Source organism: Marmota monax, unplaced genomic scaffold (genome assembly GCF_021218885.2).
Source record: "Marmota monax isolate L192 unplaced genomic scaffold, Marmota_monax_Labrador192_F-V1.1 WCK01_AAM20220418_F8-fsc00109, whole genome shotgun sequence".
NCBI classification, from domain to species: domain Eukaryota; kingdom Metazoa; phylum Chordata; class Mammalia; order Rodentia; family Sciuridae; genus Marmota; species Marmota monax.
The window spans coordinates 154228-173348 of record NW_026695229.1 but is presented as its reverse complement, the minus strand read 5'-3'; the positions used below and the strand labels follow the sequence as shown (position 1 = coordinate 173348).

General features: G+C 36.9%; 1 long non-coding RNA gene across 1 annotated transcript; it reads left to right on the top strand.

Moving 5' to 3' along the window:
- The first annotated feature begins 377 nt into the window (after window positions 1–377).
- Window positions 378–15730, top strand: LOC124088349 (uncharacterized). Its single transcript, XR_006850336.2, has 2 exons — window positions 378–507; window positions 14149–15730. It is a non-coding gene; the product is annotated as an uncharacterized LOC124088349 (long non-coding RNA).
- Window positions 15731–19121: the final 3391 nt, after the last annotated feature.

Here is a 19121-nt window from a genome sequence, read left to right as displayed (position 1 = left end):
TTCCTAGAAAATTCAATCTTTTGTGATAACATGCAATGTGTTTTTAATTAATGAAGTTGCTCTCTGCTGGCAGAGTGGAAGTATCTTATCGTCACACGCTGGGGGAATTCATGCAGGGTCCTGTCTGTGCATGCTGAGCCCTGGAGCCAAAGAAAAATCTCCTGTCATTAACTTCGCTGCTTAACTAGACTACTTATTAAGAACCAAACCATCAGTCATGCTGGATAAGCATATCAGATATAATGGACGCCAGAAGCTGATGAAATACTTTGGCTAGAGCAATGACCAGTTTTGTTATTATAAGTTGTGGTTTATCTCCAGTGCAGAGCGGGGGGGGAGTCATTTATGATTGCTCAATATGCTTGGGCAAATTTGACTGTCATCTGAATCCAGTGGTAGAAAAGAGGATTTTTATTTATTTGTTTGTTTCATTTTAAATTGGAAAAATAGTCTTTTGGTTGAGGAGCAATAGGAAGAAGTCTGGATTCATGGAGGACACTCACTGGGGTGAGTCACATCTTTTTTATTTGCTCTAATACTTGGAACAAGTCACCTACCTTCTTCAAGACCCTCTTCGAATAAGAGTTCCCACCTCATAATGAATACACAAGATAAAGTATGAAAATACATTGTGGGCTAGAGATAATGCATTGTTATTTCTTCTTGAAATGATAATTATTTTATAGTGACAGACTCCACTAATGTAAAAGCTGGAAATAAACATTCTTAAATATTCCTAAAGAGAGAGATAACCAAAGTCAAGCAAGGTTCTGTCTACTGAGAAATTTACCCACTTCCAACTAACGAAGTTGCAGAGAGAAACTTCATTAATTACAAATTTAGGAATTTGTAATTCCTAAATTTCAGGTATTTGGTTGTCAGTCTGATTAACAAAGCCTCCTTTTTTCCCATCAGAATGGAGCTAAAAATAAATGCATGAAATACAGGAATTTTCTGAATATGGGGATGGAGAGGTATTTATTTTTCAGAAAGCACTTCCTGAAAACATTCATAACTATGGAGCCAATAAAATGATGGGTTCAGAGATAAGTACACTGGAAGGAAGGAATGATCATTGCAATACATATTCAAACACCCTGAAGTTACTCTTCCTTGTATTAATACACAAATTTGCTTAATAATAAAAAGACTCAAAATAAAAGTTCCTTGCTGTGTTATGTAATACCCAGCAATTGAGCAAAGAAAATTAAAGTAAGGACATTTAAAGCAACATGAAATCAAACTAATTATTTTTAATCATATAAATATAGCCCATGTTGACTCATTGGAAAAGTAGGAAAACTTCATAAGCATTGAATACTCTTACAAGGTTTGGAGGATTAAGTTGATACTGTTTGAATAATAAGTCAGTGGACTGCGAATTAAAACTCATGCAAGCCAAGTACACAATGGGAATATATAAAATAAGACAATTACAGATAAATAACTAACATAAGGATATTGATATCATGACATAATAACAATAACATCTACAAACCAAGGCAATTTTAAAGATAATTGAGACAAATTAAATGAAAGCAACTTGAGAAGATGCTAATGAGTAGCCCACATCTTGTTCATTCATTTTCTTGGGCACAGCATAAAAAAAAATGATTTCTGTATAATTTTCATCAGATTTTCTAGAGTAGAGCTATTGAATCACTGATTTCTCTGCAGTTTTTTCATTATTTGTATTCTTTTTATTAAATGCTTACTCCCCACTTTGTATGACCAAACTTTCTCCATCCTTCAAAGTCAACAGGAAACAGGTGATCCACAGAGCTCTCCTCATCTGCCTACACATTCACATATTTTTTATGCTCCAAGTGAACTCTCTCCTGGCATTCAACTTGCAATAGCAAAATCCATGAGGTCTGAATCTAAAACACCTTCAGTTTTGTATCCTCCAGTGTCTCTTGACAATACTTACTTATTTTCAATGTAGCCCACATAAAATTGATGAAACAAGAAGAGTAAGACCATGAGATGTCATGGTGTTTATTTGTTCTTCTTTCTCAAGGGCTTTGAGATGTAATGTTAAGTCATTTATTTGTTGACTTTTTCTTCTTTGAAGGAATAAACTCCATGCAATGAACTTTCCTCTTAAAACTGCTTTCCTAGTGTCCCAGATATGTTGTATCTGTATTCTCACTCACCCCACTTCTGAAAGCAAGAGCGTCCATCTTGGGTCACCTTCATCACCATCTTCCAGGTACCCAGTTTCTAACTCTCCCTCTCCCCAGCATCCATTAACCTGGAACAGTGGCACCCTGGTACTTTCACCATCCTGAGGGCCGAGATACCAGCTAACAACAGAGGACACTACTTATTGGATGAGAAGGAAACCAGGAAAGATACTGATCTCAAACCAAAACAAGCCCTGTGTCTTCCTTCGAGATTTTATTTTATTTTATTTTATTTTATTTTTTCCTCTCCCCACCTCACATCCCCAACATATGTAAAACCAAGTCCTGGGACTTCTGAATAGTATGTTACACTGGTGTTGTACATTCTTTTTATTCTTTGCTTATTTTTTTTCTTTTTCTTTTTTTCCCACAAATTTCTGCTACTTTAACATGTTTTATTTTTCTTGATATGTGTGTTTGTTTTATGTACTCTCTTGTCTTCCCACTTACTTGTTTACCCAAATATACTTCCATTCCTTTCTCCTGCTACTAATCTTCCTCTTTAGATTTCTCTTTCACACTTCCTAAGATATAACAACCTCCTACCTCCTCAGCATATCATCTTACCCCTCCATCCCCACTTCTTTGTCTACCATCAGAAACTGTAAACCCTTTTACAAACCTACTGGGTATATTGTAGATAATAACTGAATTCACAATATCTGTACATTGTGACCAAATGTAAACATCTTATTTGCAAACATTAGGGTATATATGGTTTATATTGGGATCTGATAATATTGTCCTTCATCTCAAAGGAGTTGTGAAGGGGCACTGTAAGCCTATAGGGTAAAAACGGTATTGCCTAGGATCCACAGTGCTAGAAGGGAAGACACACCAGCAATACGAAAGGACAAGGGAAGAAAGGGCCACAAACAAATCAAGACACCACATTATTAGAATCCATGGCCAGCACAGCAGAAGATGACAGAAAGAGTTCAGGATGTACATAAGGAAAATGTTCTGCAAATTAAAGGATGAGATAAAAGACCAAATACAGGCAGCAAAAGATCATTTTGACAAAGAGCTACATAAACAACACAAATATTGGAAGCAAAAGATTACTTTAGTAGGGAGATAGAGATTCTAGAAAACAAAAATCCTTGAAATGAAAGAAACAATAAACCAAATTAAAAGTTCAATTGAAAGCATCATCAACAGATTAGACCACTTGGAAGACAGAACCTCAGACAGTGAGTTCAACATATATAATTTTAAAAAGACTGTAGACCACACAGTATAAAGAGTATGAAACCATGAGCAGAACATTCAAGAAATATGGCATAGCATAAAATGAAAAAAGGTTTCTCTTTCTAAGGCATAGCTACATTGACAAAATCTGCAAGAAAATGCTCTTCAATGTACAACCTAAAAGTATAAATACGAACATCCTCATACACTTAAGCTTCAAGTAAGAATTTTTTAAATAATGGGCTGGTAAAAAATTCTTAAGTTCTAAACAGCTGGTGCTGGTGCAAGGAGATGATTCACTGATCTTTAAGATGCAAGTGTGTCTGGTGGCTGTTGTGGTGGTCATCACATCAACCTATATCCATGATGAAATCAGAGAGAGCCACATATGCAGAGTTGTAGGGGACTGGTGTGGGAAATCTTGTTCTCAGCCTTTTGTTACAAATTCTTCTAAAGATAATTCATATTTGATTTAGGTCTACTTCGTGAACTACTTAAAGAAGCCATGAGTAGTCCCTTTTCTTTTCTAATTGTAAATTGCTTGAGGTTTAAAAGATAAACCACATGTCCCTATCATAAAGGAGCTTGAAAATCAAATAAATAAGAAGCTGGGCTGGGGATGTGGCTCAAGTGGTAGCGCGCCTGGCATGCATGGGGCGCTGGGTTCAATCCTCAGCACCACATAAAAATAAATATTAAAAAAATTCTCTCTCTCTTTCTCTATTAAAAAAAAAGAAATAAGAAGCTGAAAATGAGAAAATTTAAAATTGAAAGAAAATGGTGATCTATATAACCACTAGGTATTTTGTCTTCACTTTTTATTTTTGTAAATTAAGATAAAAGATAAATCAAAAGTTTCCAGCTCAAGTTAGGTGAAAATAGAGAAGAGAAAAAAGTAGATTATATAGCAAATACTTCTCTGACACCTGCAATTTCTAAAACCATTGAGAACATTTTATCAAAATTAATTGAATTTTATTAAAATTCATATTAATCTATATAATTAATATTAAATAATTTGATTTATATTAAAATTTATTTAAATTAATTTTACTAAACTAATTTTAAATAAAATTCAATAAAATTTTAAATATAAATCAAATTAATTAATTTATGAAGTTCATAAATAAATTAATAAAATTAAATTAATAAAATTGAATTCATCAATAAAATTAATTAATAAAATAATTTAAATTAATTCATAGTAAATTATGATTTATTTTATTTGAACTAATTTTAGTAAAAATATTCTCAATGGTTTTAGAAATTACAGGTGTCAGATAAGCATTTGCTATCTAATCTGCTTTTTCACTTCTCTGATATCACCTGACTTAAAAGATAAACCAAAAGTTTCTAGCTTATCTTAATTTACAAAAATAAAAAAGGTTTTAACTATTCCTTTATTAACTTTTTCATCTTTCTAACCTCTATTATTTTTTTTTCTCTTCCCCACTTTCTGTTCTTGAGCAAATGTTTTTTAAAATGTGTTTATAAGCATTACTGTGGGGCCCATAAAAGTATGTAAACAGTCCAGACATTTAATGATATATTCTTATAAATTAAAAAGGATACATGTGATAATACTTTTGATTTCATGACAAAAATCATCTTCCTTCTGGACATATTTAATATCTAGAAAAGGGAATGAACGTCAAGTGACTTTTTTTAGTAGAATGAAGATAAGTAAAAGGAATAGGTGTCATAGTATTTGGATTAGAAGAATCTTAGAATTTATCCACTAAACTTCATGTTCAGGCCCTCCCACTAATTTTCTTTTAGTAGTTATACAGTTTTATAAACCAAAGAATTCACAACTTTGCTACATCATATTTTGTTTGCATATCACCCAAATTCTGAGGTATATATCTTTTTCATATGGGTTGGATTTTTCTTCTTTTCTGTTATATAAATCATTTTTATCTATATTTATTATTTCTGTTAATTACCTGATAGTATCAGAACAAAATTTTATATAAAAAATGCTACAGCAAACAAACACAAATAAAATTTTAATAAGTGCTACAGCAAAAAAACACACACCAAAAAGCGGGGGGGGGGGGGGAAGGGGAGTCAAAATACCTGGTAGCTCTTTATATCAACTTTTTTCTTTTTCTTTTTCCTTGCAAATACATGACTTCTTTTCAAAAAGGCCACTTTGTAAAAAGCACAAAGAGTTTATGGCTTCTTCAAAGTGCTGAATCATCTCTGGCTTGAGAATCACCTAGTAATTTAAAAGGTCCTTTAGTACAACCCTGGTACTATTGTCAGGGGACACTGGCAATAGTGTAAAGGTGGGCATGAAGTCTGTGATGGGATTCAAAAGGAGAATCCCATGTCCACCAGGTCCAAGTCTAGCTAGGCTAATCAGTGGCACAGCCACAGAACACAGTGTCAAAAATGGATTCACAGCTGCTCTTCTACCAGCTCTGAATTCTGCAGCATCTTTCAAACTTCTTGGTACATTCTCACCTTCCTTTCTCCTTCCTCTGGAGTCTAGACATTTCATGGCATGTGCAGAAAGTTTTGGTGGTGGAACACATGAAGGAGATTCTGTTTCCAGAATTAACAAAAAGATCTGAAAAAGAACTATTAAGCATACATTGCTCATTTGGTCTCAAAGATGTGCTAGGGACATTATTTGATCCTCCTCCAAGCCAAGGAGTCATCCACTTAGTAACACCACCATCATCTCCATTTCCTCATTTTAAACGTCCAGGATGCTTCCCATTAACTGTAACACTTCGTGACGCTTACTTTTTGCTGTATGGAAATGCCCAATGAACAGGTTTTTCATTAGGGCTTTGTCCACTTTTCCTTCTGTGCCATTTTCTGAGTTCATCAATTTCTTTTGTGCACCATTCAACATTTCTTGTTGGAGCTCATTGTGCTTTTTATTTTTAAGTCCTTCAATCTGTTCTTCCTTTAGATGTAATTGTTGTGTAAGTTTGGTTGCTGAATCCAACACCATTGGCTTCATCCGAACTTTCCTGTAATAACAATACCTCTCTTTCTAGATTTTCTGCTTTTTCCTTCCATTCGGTTATATGTTGTCTTTCCTTTTCTAATTCAGCTGAATACATAGCTTTTTCTTGTTGGAAACGCCCTAGAATCATTTGCAGGTTAGTTAATGACAATGTATACTGCTTTCCTTGTTCCTGGTAGAGCAAAAGCTAAAGTGCATTCTCATCCCTCTCTTGGGAGACTAAACACACCTGTTTCTGTAGGGACTCTACCTGCACACTGGCTTGATGACTTGCATTAGAAGAGGAAAGCAGCTTTTCCTCCAATAGTGTGACTTTCTCTCTCAGGTTCATATTTCTCTTCTCAGAAGCTCAAATTTCCCAGGTGTAAGAATCTTCTGATTCTAAAAGATGGCTCCTCAGTCTTTGTATCTCTGGATTTAAGTGTAATTCTTTGTCACATAAGTGTTGAAACTCTTGCTAGAGGGTACTCTTTTCCATCTGTTTGTTCTTTAGGGACAAAGTGAGTTGGTCTATCTCCTGCTGACATAGAATGGTCTTCTCCTGCATCGTTTCAACTGCATTTAAAAGCTGATTTAATTCCCCAGCCTTGCCCTGTTCTTTTTCTCCTAACAGTTGCTCAAAGGCAAGAGCTTTCTCCTTCATTGATTGGTACTTGAACTCTGTTCTCGCAGCATCACAGAGAACTTCATGTTCGTCTCTTGTAATGCTTGATACTCCACTTCCTTTTCTTTGGATGTTTCTATTATTTTTTCATTTTCCCCTTTTAGTTGAGAAATGTCCATTTCTAAAATTAATATTCTCTCCTTGAGGTTTGTTATTGCTTACCTCAACGACTCATTTTCATTCACTTTGTTAGTGAACTTTGTATTTGAACAAAGTAACTGATCACTTTTGGCCTGGATTAAGAGGTCTTTTTCTTTCAGTAAATTCTGTAACAGATATTGTTTTTCATTGAGCTCTTTAATTTTGGAATCTGTTGTTTATGTACTTTGTTTTCTCTCTGTGGTGGCTGCAGTTGCATCAGACAACCTGTGGTTATTCCCCTGGAGCTCCTTAATGGTGGCCTCTTTTTCTTGCAGTGATTTTCTCAGCTCTTCAACCTCTGCTGTCTGGGAGGTTTGTGATGACAGAGACAAGAGCTGGGGTGTGATCATATCAAGTTTTCCTGAATAAATTTTAGTCTGAAGAGCTAGTATCTCCATGTCTTCCTGCTGGATAACTTGAGTGAGTTTACCAACATCATCTTTGGACAGCTGATCAATCTGTCTGGTTAAAGATATATTCTTTCATTTAGAAGTTGAATCTCAAGTTCTCATTCTTGGATTCCTTTCACTAATTTTTCAGTTTCATAGTTATACGGGTCGTGTTTTTCACTTACATTTTCTATAGAAAGTTTTCAAGAAACAAAAGTTAAAAGCCTATCAGAATTGTCTGCTGGAGTGTTGTATGTATCTTCCTGCAAAGGGGCTTTTTATTTGTTCAATGGTTTTCTGCAAATTCTTAATTTCCTCATCTTTCTGCTCCATCACAGAAGGCTGCAATTGACTACATTCCAGTTTCAAGTTTTCATACTGTTCAATTATTTGTCACTTTTCCACACTGAGCTGCTCTTTTTCTCTTCAAGGTGTCTCTGTCATTTTCTGCCAAAGATAATTTTTATTTATGTCTTTTATTTGATCCTCATCTTTGTTGCAGACTCTAATTTCTCAGTTTGAAGAACCTGAATAGTTTCTTCCATCTAATTTTAGACTCATCAATTACTATTACTCCTGAGTCACCTTGTTGTAACTGATTTTCAATCCTTTCTTCATAGTCATTTAATTCCTCTTGATACCAGTGACTTAGCTCTGCCAGTTTCTGTTGATGTGCATTCTGCAAAACTGACATTTCCTCTTGATGATGATCGAGGTCTTGACTTTGGTTTTGTTCAAGTATCTTAATAGTATTTTGTAGTTTGCAGATCTCACTTTGATCAGAATTATGTGTTCCCTTTGCCTGAGTTATATCCCTCCCATGGCCAACTTGAGAGTCTTGAAACTTCAATTGACAGTCTGTTGATTTCTTGTTGTGCTGAAATGATGTCACTGAAGTCCATGTCCAGCACCTGGGTGCTGGTGACCATATCACCCCTACCTTATTCTTAATGATAATAAACTTGAAACTTTCCCACTAAGATCAGGAACAATCAAGGATATCCTCTCCTACTACTCCTTTTCACTGGGAAAAGCTGAACAATGACTGATGTCATGACCGAATGAAGACAGGACAGTGGTTGATGGCCACCAGCTCCTGAATGTACTGACTGCAGTATGGACAACTCATCTTGTACTGCAAATTGTCTTGCTTTAAGTTGCCTGATTTCGACTTCTTTCTGTGCCAGTTCATTTCGCTAATTTGCAGATTGATGTTGGATCCATAGCTCTGATGCTGCATACCTTTCTTTCAGCTCAGTACAATAGTTTTATGTCTTTCATTGTCGTATCTGATCACCCATTTGGTATCTTCAATGTTCTTTCTTCAATAATTAGGTAAACCTGCTTCTACATCCTTGAAATCGTTGAGAACCTCATCCTCGGTAACGCTGGAGATAAGGCTGGTGAGGGAAGCCAAGCTGCCCTCCACCTGACCCAAGGAGTGGCCCAAGCCAGAGCCTAGGCCTCTAAACCAGGATGACATTTCAGCAATTTCAGTGAGGCATCAGACCTGCTTAGAAAATCACCTCTCTATCTACCTCAAAAAACCACCTCTGTCTCTATCCACCTCCACTCTGAACCTCCTTGAGCTCAGAGGAGGACCCAAGCACTCAGAATTCAGTGTAGGGAGGGGCTGGTTCCAACCATTGTCTTCTGCCTCAAAATGCAGAGGCGTGGCCTAGGCTTGCACCAGGGACTTGCTGCTAGTTACCCCCATGGGGCCTTGGCTCCTTCCCTCCACTTTCTGCCCTGGGGCTTGGTTGACTTCTCCCCCAGCGAGGTGACTTGCCCCAGCTTGTGGGCTGCTCCTGCCACCTGGGTGCTGGTGACCATATCACCCCTACCTTATTCTTAATGATAATAAACTTGAAACTTTCCCACTAAGATCAGGAACAATCAAGGGTATCCTCTCCTACTACTCCTTTTTAACATCTTACTGACTTCTTAGCTAATGCTTCTTGTGTGCCAGATGAGTACCCTACCACTGAGCCCCAGCCCCAACCACAAAACTGATGCTGTTTTAATGGGTTGGGAGTTCATCTCGGAGTAGAGCATTTGCCTACCAGGTATGCAGACCTAGGTTTTATCCCCAACACCAAACAAGATGATTTTTTTTTAGAAAGAATGATTTTATAAAGATAGTATTAGACATTGTATATAGATTATACATAAATTATGAAATGTATTGGATACTATTAATCTAAACCACACTGAAGACAAGAATGTGAATGCAGGTTCCCAATCAAGCTATCACCAATTACCAGGGAAAGGGCTCATTACTACTGGGATGAGGAGAACAAAACTGAAGATCAGAGACTTCTTTTCCACATGCATGCCTTAAACCTAATATATTTTGTGATTTGTATAATGAGATGTTCTTGCTATAATATAAATTATTTATAAGATTAGGATTTATATGACCCAGACTTATTTATGAGAATTGGGCTTCTATTTTTTTTTCTTATAAATAAGTACTAATCTTATTTATTTACTTACTTTTGAAGTGTAGCTTTTAAGCTAAAATTTTAAAGAAGATGTATACAGGAAATGTTGCTTTCCTCGTATATTTTTCTGAAATATCAGGCTGTCTGCTTTACCTGCTAACATAGGAAGCCTGTGGAGTGTGGATGCTCTCTGCTCTGTCGTGTGCATCCTGTGGTTACAGGCAGCATGTAGTGTGTGCTCTGGCATGGAGTGACATGGCACTGCTCTGGTCCATCCAGAGTTGAAACCTAGGGGCAGCAAGTAATTTTTTTCCAAACATATCCTTCCTTGCTGGGGCTAGGGACTTACCTGGGTTCCCCTGGGGAGTACCTGAAGCCTGGGCAGGACAGCCTGGATCCTACTCAACTGCTCTAGTAAGACAGGCCATCATTTCTTCATACTGCATCTTAATGGCAGCTTCTATTGGAATAACATTCTGTGCTAGGTTTGGGATTTGCAAAGTAAGATATGATTATTACTAAGAAATGAATGAAAGGAACAAGATGGGAGATAAAGAACCTGTTAGCCAGAGGATAGTGTACCAGCAGTAATTCCTCCGAGTGACCTCCTTTCCAGCAGCCATCAAGAGGAATTGCCTCTGTTTGTTCTCTCTGTAGGTCTGGAAGGAAGCAAGCTCTCCATGGGAGATAGTGTGTCTGGCTCTGGTTCTCAACCCTGAGCTCCTGATCTCTGCTTCCCTCAGGAGCCCTGTCTTTCTCTGTTTTTTATTGCTACAATGAAAGATCATAGACTGGGTAATTTATAAAGAAGAGAGGTCAGAGGTGTTTTTTAGATTATTTTTTATTAATTCTATTCAGTTATACATGATAGGAGAAAGCTTTTTGATTCATTGTACACAAGTGGAGCACTACTTTATTTTTCCTGGTGCACATTATGTAGAGTCGCACTACATGTGCAGTCAGTCATACATGTACCTAGGGTAATGATGTCTATCCCATTCCACCATCTTTCCTACCTGCATCTCTTCTTCCCTTCTCTTCCTCCCCCTTTGCCCAATCAAAGTACCTCCATTCTCACCCCCCAACCCCCATTATGGATCAGCATCCACTTATCAGAGAGCACATTTGGCCTTTGAATTTTTCAGGTTTGGCTTACTTTGCTTAGCATGATATTCTCCAATTCCATCCATTTACCTGCAATTGGCATGATTTTATTCTCTTTTAATGCTGAGTAATATTCCATTGTGTATATACACCACTGTGTCTTCATCCATTCATCTATCAAAGTGCATCTGTTTTGGTTCTACAGTTTAGTTATTGTGAATTGAGTTGCTATAAACATTAATGTGGCTGTGTTTCTATAGTATGCTTATTTCAAGTCTTTTGGATATAGACTGAGAAGTGGGATAGCTGGGTCAAATGGTTGTTCCATTCCAAGTTTTCCAAGGAATCTCCATACTGCTTTCCAAATTGGCTGCACCAATTTGCAATCCCACCAGCAATGTAAGAGTATGCCTTTTCCCCCACATCTTTGCCAACACTTGTTTGTATTCTCGATAACTACCATTCTGACTGCAGTGAGATAAAATCTTTACTCTGTTTTGATTTGCATTTCTCTAATTGATAGAGATGTTGGAATTTTTTAATATTTATTTTTTAGTTGTAGTTGTACACAATACCTTTATTTCACTTATTTGTTTTTATGTGGTGCTGAGGATCGAACCCAGGGTGCCACACATGTGAGGAAAGCACTCTACCGCTGAGCCACAACCCAGCCCCTGGACATTTTTTTATATATTGTTGATGGATTATATATCCTCTTCTGAGAAGTGTTTGTTCAGTTCCTTGGCCCATTTATTGATTGGATTATTTGATTTTTTGGTGATAAGGTTTTTGAGTGCTTTATACATCTTAGCGATTAGTGCTCTATCTGATGTGCTTGTGGTTAAGAATTGCTCCCATTCTGTAGGCTCTCTATTCATCTCACTTATTTGCTGAGAAGAATCTTTTTGGATTGAATTCATCTCATTTATTGATTCTTTTTTAAAATTCTTGTGCTATAGAATTCTTATTAAGGAAGTTGGGGCCTAATCCTATATGATGGAGATCTGGGCCTACTTTTTATTCCATTAGACATGAGGTCTCTGGTTTAATTTCTAGGTACTTGATTCACTTTGAGTTGAGTTCTGTGCATGGTGAGAGGAGTTTAATTTCATTTTGTTCCATATGGATTTCAAGTTTTCCCAGCACTATTTGTTGAAGAGGCTATCTTTTCTCCAATGTATGTTTTGGTGCCTTTGTCTAATATAAGATAACTGTAATTATTTGGGTTAGCCTCTGTGTCCTCTGTTCTGTATCAATGGTCTAACAGGTCTAATTTGGTGCCAATACCATGCTGTTTTTGTTACTATTTCTCTGTAGTTGTAGTTTAGTTTAAGGTCTGGAATAGTAATGCTACCAGCTTCACTCTTGTTGCTAAGGATTGTTTTGGCTATTCTGGGTCTCTTACTTTTCCAGATGAATTTCATGACTGCTTTTTCTATTTCTATGAGGAATGTCATTAGGATTTTGATTGGGATTGAACTGAATCTGTATAGTGCTTTGAGTAGTTTGGCCAATTTGACAATATTAATTCTGCTTACCCAAGAACAGGAGATCTTTCTATCTTCTATGATCTTCTTCAACTTCTTTATTAGTGTTTTGTACTTTTCATTGGTGAGGTCTTTTATCCCTTTTGTTTGATCGATTTCCAAGTGTCTTTTTTTTCTTTTTTGAGGCTATTGTGAATGGGATAGTTTTCCTAATTTCTTTTTCAGTTGATTCATCATTGGTGTATAGGGATGCAACTTGGTGTTATTTTTATATCCTGATAATTTTCTGAATTAATTTATGAGTTCTACAACTTTTCTGGTAAAAATTTTGGGTTCTATAAGTATCTTAATAAATGCAGAATCAGCATTTGACAAAACATAGCATCCAAGACACAAGAAAATATTCATTGTAGGAAATATACTTATTGTAGGAAAAAATGCTTATTATAGGAAAATACTTCAACATTATAAAAGCTATATATGTTAAACCCAAGGCCAGTATCATCCTAAATGGGAGAAAACTGAAAGCATTCCCTCTAAAAACTGGAATAAGACAGGGATGCCCTCTCTTACCACTTCTATTCAACAAATGTCCTTGAAATCCTACCCAGAACATTAGGCAAAAAAAAGAAAGAGAGAGAGAGAGAGAGAGAGAGAGAGAAAAGAAAGAAAAGAAAAGAAAATTATATGATACATACAGGAAAACAAGTGCTCAAACTTATGAACAATTCTTAATACATGCAAATGGCAACCAAAGCTAAAATGAAGAAAGAACCTCAAATTGAAGGTCAATGTAGGTTTGTAAGAACTTTCATTAAGACCTTGGAAAGACATAAGTAGGTGCCTCACTGATTCTTTCAGAGAAAGAGAACTGATAATCTAAAGATTGGGCCTTTCAGATTCTACCTGTTAAAAATAGGTCCTCTAGGGCTGGGGTTGTGGCTCAGTGGTAGAGCATTTGCCTCACATGTGTGAGGCACTGGGTTCAATTCTCAGCACCACATACAAATAAATGAATAAAATAAAGGTCCATCAACAACTAAAAAAATATTTTAAAAAATAGAATAGAAGTTTAAAGGGCCTGGCCCTCCTACCATGATCATTCAGGAACCCAGAGTAGGGAGGATCTTATCTCAGAGACATTTGTGATTGGGCACTTGCTATGTGGAATACACTTAGAACATGTGAGAGATCCATGAATCTTTAATGTAATTGCTACATAAAAACACCACTGTTTGAGTCAAAGTGAGTAAAAATAATACACAAGGGAACAAAGGTTTTGGATCTCAAACTGCTAGGTGTGATGTGAGGGGCAAAATTCTAAGATGCTCTCAGAACCTCAGCCCCTAGAGAACTTGCACCTACCTCCAGCTCTATGATTCAACAATAATGTTGCTGCCCCTTTGAAGGTATTTCACAGATGTGATTATGGTACTCAATCAACTGCCCTTAATGTGGGGAGATTGGCCAGGTGGGCCTATGCAATCAGGTGGGCTTCTTAAAATTGCTCTCTAGGTGGTGGCAGAAGACAGAGACTATGAATTATCCTTTTTCCACAGAGAAAGACCTGCAGGCAGCTTCCAGCCATGGAGAGATAGCAAGAGAACACAGCAATAAATTACACCAGCAGCCAATGGACTTGGAAAATAATCCTGACCTGGGTTGAAATCCTTACTTTGACCAACATCTTGGCTGCAGTCCAAGGAGACCCAAAGAAGAAAACCCACTTATGCTGGACCTGGACTTGGGAACCATGGACACAATAAACTGGTGATGTTTTAAGCCAGTAATTTCTGGTAGTTACACAGGGCATTCAGACTGAGAAAACTACTCAGTCAAAAACCCATCATTCCCCATGGGACAAAGAAGGATTATTCAGAGCTCTGGATGATTAAACCAGAAACCATAAAGAAGCATTTCCAGGCAGTGGGTCTGGACCTATTGTGTGGGCTGCACAAGCGTTTGATGGGTTTTGAGGTGATGCAGACCAGGGACAGCCATGGTTTCCCCACTTCAACCCTTTCTTATAAGAGACTCTGTGGTGGTTGCCCTATTTCTGCCCCATGGTTGTAAGTGGGCAAGGGAGGGGCAAGGAACCAGTCCCTTTTGTCCCCAGGTCTTCAAATGAGGAAGAACCTTACCAAGAAACTTCATCTGCATCCAGAACTCACTCAGATGACAATGAGACTCTGGAGGCTTGGGAAGGTGAATATAATTTTCAAGCAGGAAGAATGTACATGTTTTGTAGCCAAAGGTCTGACTCTGATGGTTTCAAAGTTCATCACCATATTTAACATCCCTCTCATTGAGAAATGGTCTCTGTCCCATCCTTGGGCCCTGGGTGGCCTGTGTGACTGCCCTGGTGTGGAAGCAATGCTGACTGATGTCTGATGTTGGTTTGAGAAGGCTGAGGTTCTGCCAGCTTCGTTGGGCTTTCTCCATTTTCAGCCCTGCAAAAATCCCCTTCTCTGAGTTCACCATGTGGAGAGGTCACATAGGGATACCAGAGAGAGAAAAAGACATCAAGCTTCCAGTCACTCTGATCCTTCTTAGTCCAGGATGAGACTTGGGAGCAAAGAAGACTTTGAGAATATCTGGCCCCAGCCACTGTCTGATACAACCACAGAGAGAGAATAAAGACAGCCTCACTGCACCATGTCAGGCCTCATATTCATGAAAAACATCAGCCATCCCCTTTGCTTCATGGCTTTGTTAAGATAAAGGACTTCAACTGATGTATCCCTTCCTTAAGTACTTTCTCCCAAAACCATACTTCTTTCCTGTGCTGGTTTTTTGCCCCCACAAAGTACATCATTATGAGGTTTGTGGGGGGGTAGAATTTTTTTGCATCCTGGGGAAAACCATAGCAAATTTCATAAGTTGAAAAAAATAAATAAGGCCTGAAACAATTGTGCTTATATTGGCATTCTAAAAATTGAAATAGTCTGAGAAAAGTCATGTCAAAAGCAAGGGTACTTCTGTGCATGTAAGATATTAAAACAAGCGACCACAAAATCTGGTGCAAACTCTAAGCTTTGATGAATCCTAGGCAGTTAAGAAATGCTCAAAAGTAGTAAAGGAGAAAACATACGTATTTGTGTTTTTCCTGGTAATAAAGATTAACTTGGTGTTTGGACCTCATGTGGTTTTGTCTGGCACTGCCTGCAATGCACACTGGCCTTCCCCTCTTCAGTTGTTGCTATATGATGGGAGGCAATCTGTCTACACTTTGTCTGCTAAATGAACTTGGTAATCACAAACCACAGGGAACATTCAATGAAGGGTAGGTGAAAAGTCTTTACACATTAACAAAATTACAAAAATGTTTGTATTGCTAACCAAACTACTCCCCAAGTAGACAGAGCTCTGAATGTGTTGATCCCTTTGTCTTTCTCTGAACAAAATCTAATACATATACATATATATATATATATATATATATATATATATATATATATATGCTTTCAATTATGATTTATTGTTGAACTCACTTATAAATCACATTTCCCCTCTTTCTTTTCCTGCTTGGTCTCTGACTCACATGCCCTTTCCCTTTGGGTTCCCTAGCACCTGCCCTCACCCTAGCCTACCTGGGGCCTGCAGGAGGTGCTATGATCATCCAGAGGGAAAGAGGAAGGGACAGGAAAGAAGATCCAGAGAACTGGTTCAAAAGGGGCCTTCCCTTGCATCGCTGTGGTTCAAGCCTCAGGATTTGGACTCTGACAGCAGATGCCAGCCTCTGACAGTTTGTCTTTAACTGCCTACAATGCTACTTGCTTCCAGAGAGAAGACAAATCTACACATTATAATCAACCAGTAATTATGAGCACTAACAACAGTTATTTAGAAGGACTGAGAACAAAGAGGAGTGGTGTGCAAGCAGGTGTATTCTACCACCTCTGGCCATGCTGAGCAGCATTTGCATCCAACAGGCAGTATCCATGATCCCTCATCACTAACCCTGTCAATCATATGATGTCTCCAGGACTCGGTTATTTCTGGCTCCATCAGAGAGGTCAGATTTTAATGTCATTTCTAATCTTAAAATCATGAGGCTTATTACATCATTCTGCTTTCCTGACTCTTAAATATTCATCCTACATTGTATGCTTTAATAAACCTCATATAAAATTTAAAACTATATTATTCAAGTTGTTCTGATACTGAAATTTGCCTTTAATGGCATATTTTCTCAAGCAGAATAAATAATTAAAACTTACCAAATAAGGTAAGGATAGGTGGGACAATTACATTTAAAATCTAAAGTATATATTATATGGCTTCAAATCTTTTCAGAATACAGTTATTATATATACTCACATTGAAACAATTGTCCATTACCATGCATTCTGGGATTAACTAAGCAATTTTCAACAAAATTGATTATATTGAAGTTAAATTGCACACATTTGAATATTAAATATGAGAAATCAAGAATAACAATAATTTAAAATGATGTATGTGAAGATGCATTTATCAGCCATTTAAAAATGGGTGTTCTATAATTCATTTTAGGCAAGTCAACACTCTGCATGTAGATTTGCACAGTGGAGATTTTGTAACTTAGTAACATCTTGGATAGAAGTCAACTTTAATTAACATTGTCAAGTTCTTAATAACTTCTCATAAAGTATTTCAGCTTATAATCTATTTTAATGGAGTAGCAGATGTCCACTAAGTTGCCTATAGTCAAACAAAAATCTGAATTATGCATCTTTTTCCTATGACAATTCATCAAGAAAAATTTTGTGACAATTCTTACCCAAAGCACTTCATAATTTGACATTTATGACCTTTGATTTGATGGTTGAATCCTTCTTTAGTTAGAATCAGAAGATATTTAACACAAAGAAAAGTCTCTCTGGATATGATATTGACCCCAATATCCTGCACCAACTCAACAAGTGATGTGGTCTCATTATTTAGATTCCATTCCAGCTTAAGAGATAAGATCCACATTGATGTTCTGGTTCAGGGAGTTGAGGAGGCTGTGGCTAGATTACTGTCTGAAGAAGGGTTTTATATTCAGTGCCTGCTTCACACTAAATTGGCATCCCTTCATCCACAGTATTGTGTGCATGTTTCTTTATTTCTTAGCATCCCTTCCCAGTACTACTCTCAGGATTGCATAGAATAATGATTAAAATTAATGATCAACCATGACAGGAAGATTCTGAGATGTGGCACCAGAGCATCTTAACTATGGAAGGCAACAGAGTGAATTAACAATGAAAGCCTTCATGAAAATAAAGATATTATTTACCCAACAATTTAAGAAAAACAAGAAAATCTTGACACTCAGCCCCTCCACTGTTGCTCACTCAGTGGTTGACCAAACAAGCCTTTCTTATAAATCAACTACAGAGTAGAAAGGAAACAGCTCAAAAAAAAAAAAAGTTGTAAAAATTAAAATCTATATCTGACAATAACAGAAAAAAATGTAGGCAGGTGCTCCAGCATCCCCACAACCATTAACAATGACAAAAATGTTCCACACAGAAAACTTGTTCTTCAATATATTCTCTTATTAAAAAAGTATTTGAAGAATCTTAGAGACTGATATCTATTTTACTTTAATATAAATTCAATTAAAAATCAAGACAAGGTGATAATTTAAAAATGGGGAAACAACATGAAGTCACAACAGAAAGTATCTGCTATGAATAGGTTAGCATGAGGGATAGAACTTGGAGTTTTCAGAAAAGAAAACAGGAAGCAAAGAATTGCCTTTTCCATTAAAAGAGGAGAAAGAGGAGGAAGAAAGAGAGATTGTTCAGCTGAGCATAGACCCCAAAATAAAAATTTTCCAGTGTGACAGGTGGGGAGTATATGATATGACAAACTTCATTGTCAAAAGACCTGTCTGGAAGTGATACCCCATGACAATGCATTTATTCACAAGCTGGAAACTGTTCTCTATCTAAGAAATCCTTCACCAGAGCAACCATTAGCCAAAATTTTCATCTTCTCCATGAAAGAAATTCCAAGCTGGCAATCAATCTGAGGTTTGAGTAAAAACATTACTTAATACCGAGCTCCTTGCTAAAAATTTTACATGAATTTTTCCTTTTATAATAATCAGAAAAAGGCAGATCTTATTGTCCTAAATGAATGGGTACTAGAATTCAGTAAGTCTTGGAAAGGCTAAATGGCCCAAAATGCCAGAAGTGTGGAGAAGCCCCTTGTGGAATCCAACCTATTAACCATGATGTCCATCTACATGTTCAGTTTTATAATAAATAGTTTGTGATGCCAAATCAGAAACTCAAAATATTGTAAATATTTTTGGTAAACTTAATTATTGTAAAATTTTTGGTAAATATATAGAAAAACCTAGTTTTATAAGTTATGTTTCAGGGAAATAAATTCCTTCTCTGTCTATTTTGGTGCTTATTGAACTGAAATTAGCTGAAGGAGAATATTCTAAGGTCTTTTTCCCACCTGGGTTCTTCCTCGCCCTAAGTCAGGTGGGAACATGTGACATCCTATGAGAAGAAAAACCTTTCCAGAGTAACACACACTTCAATTGGTC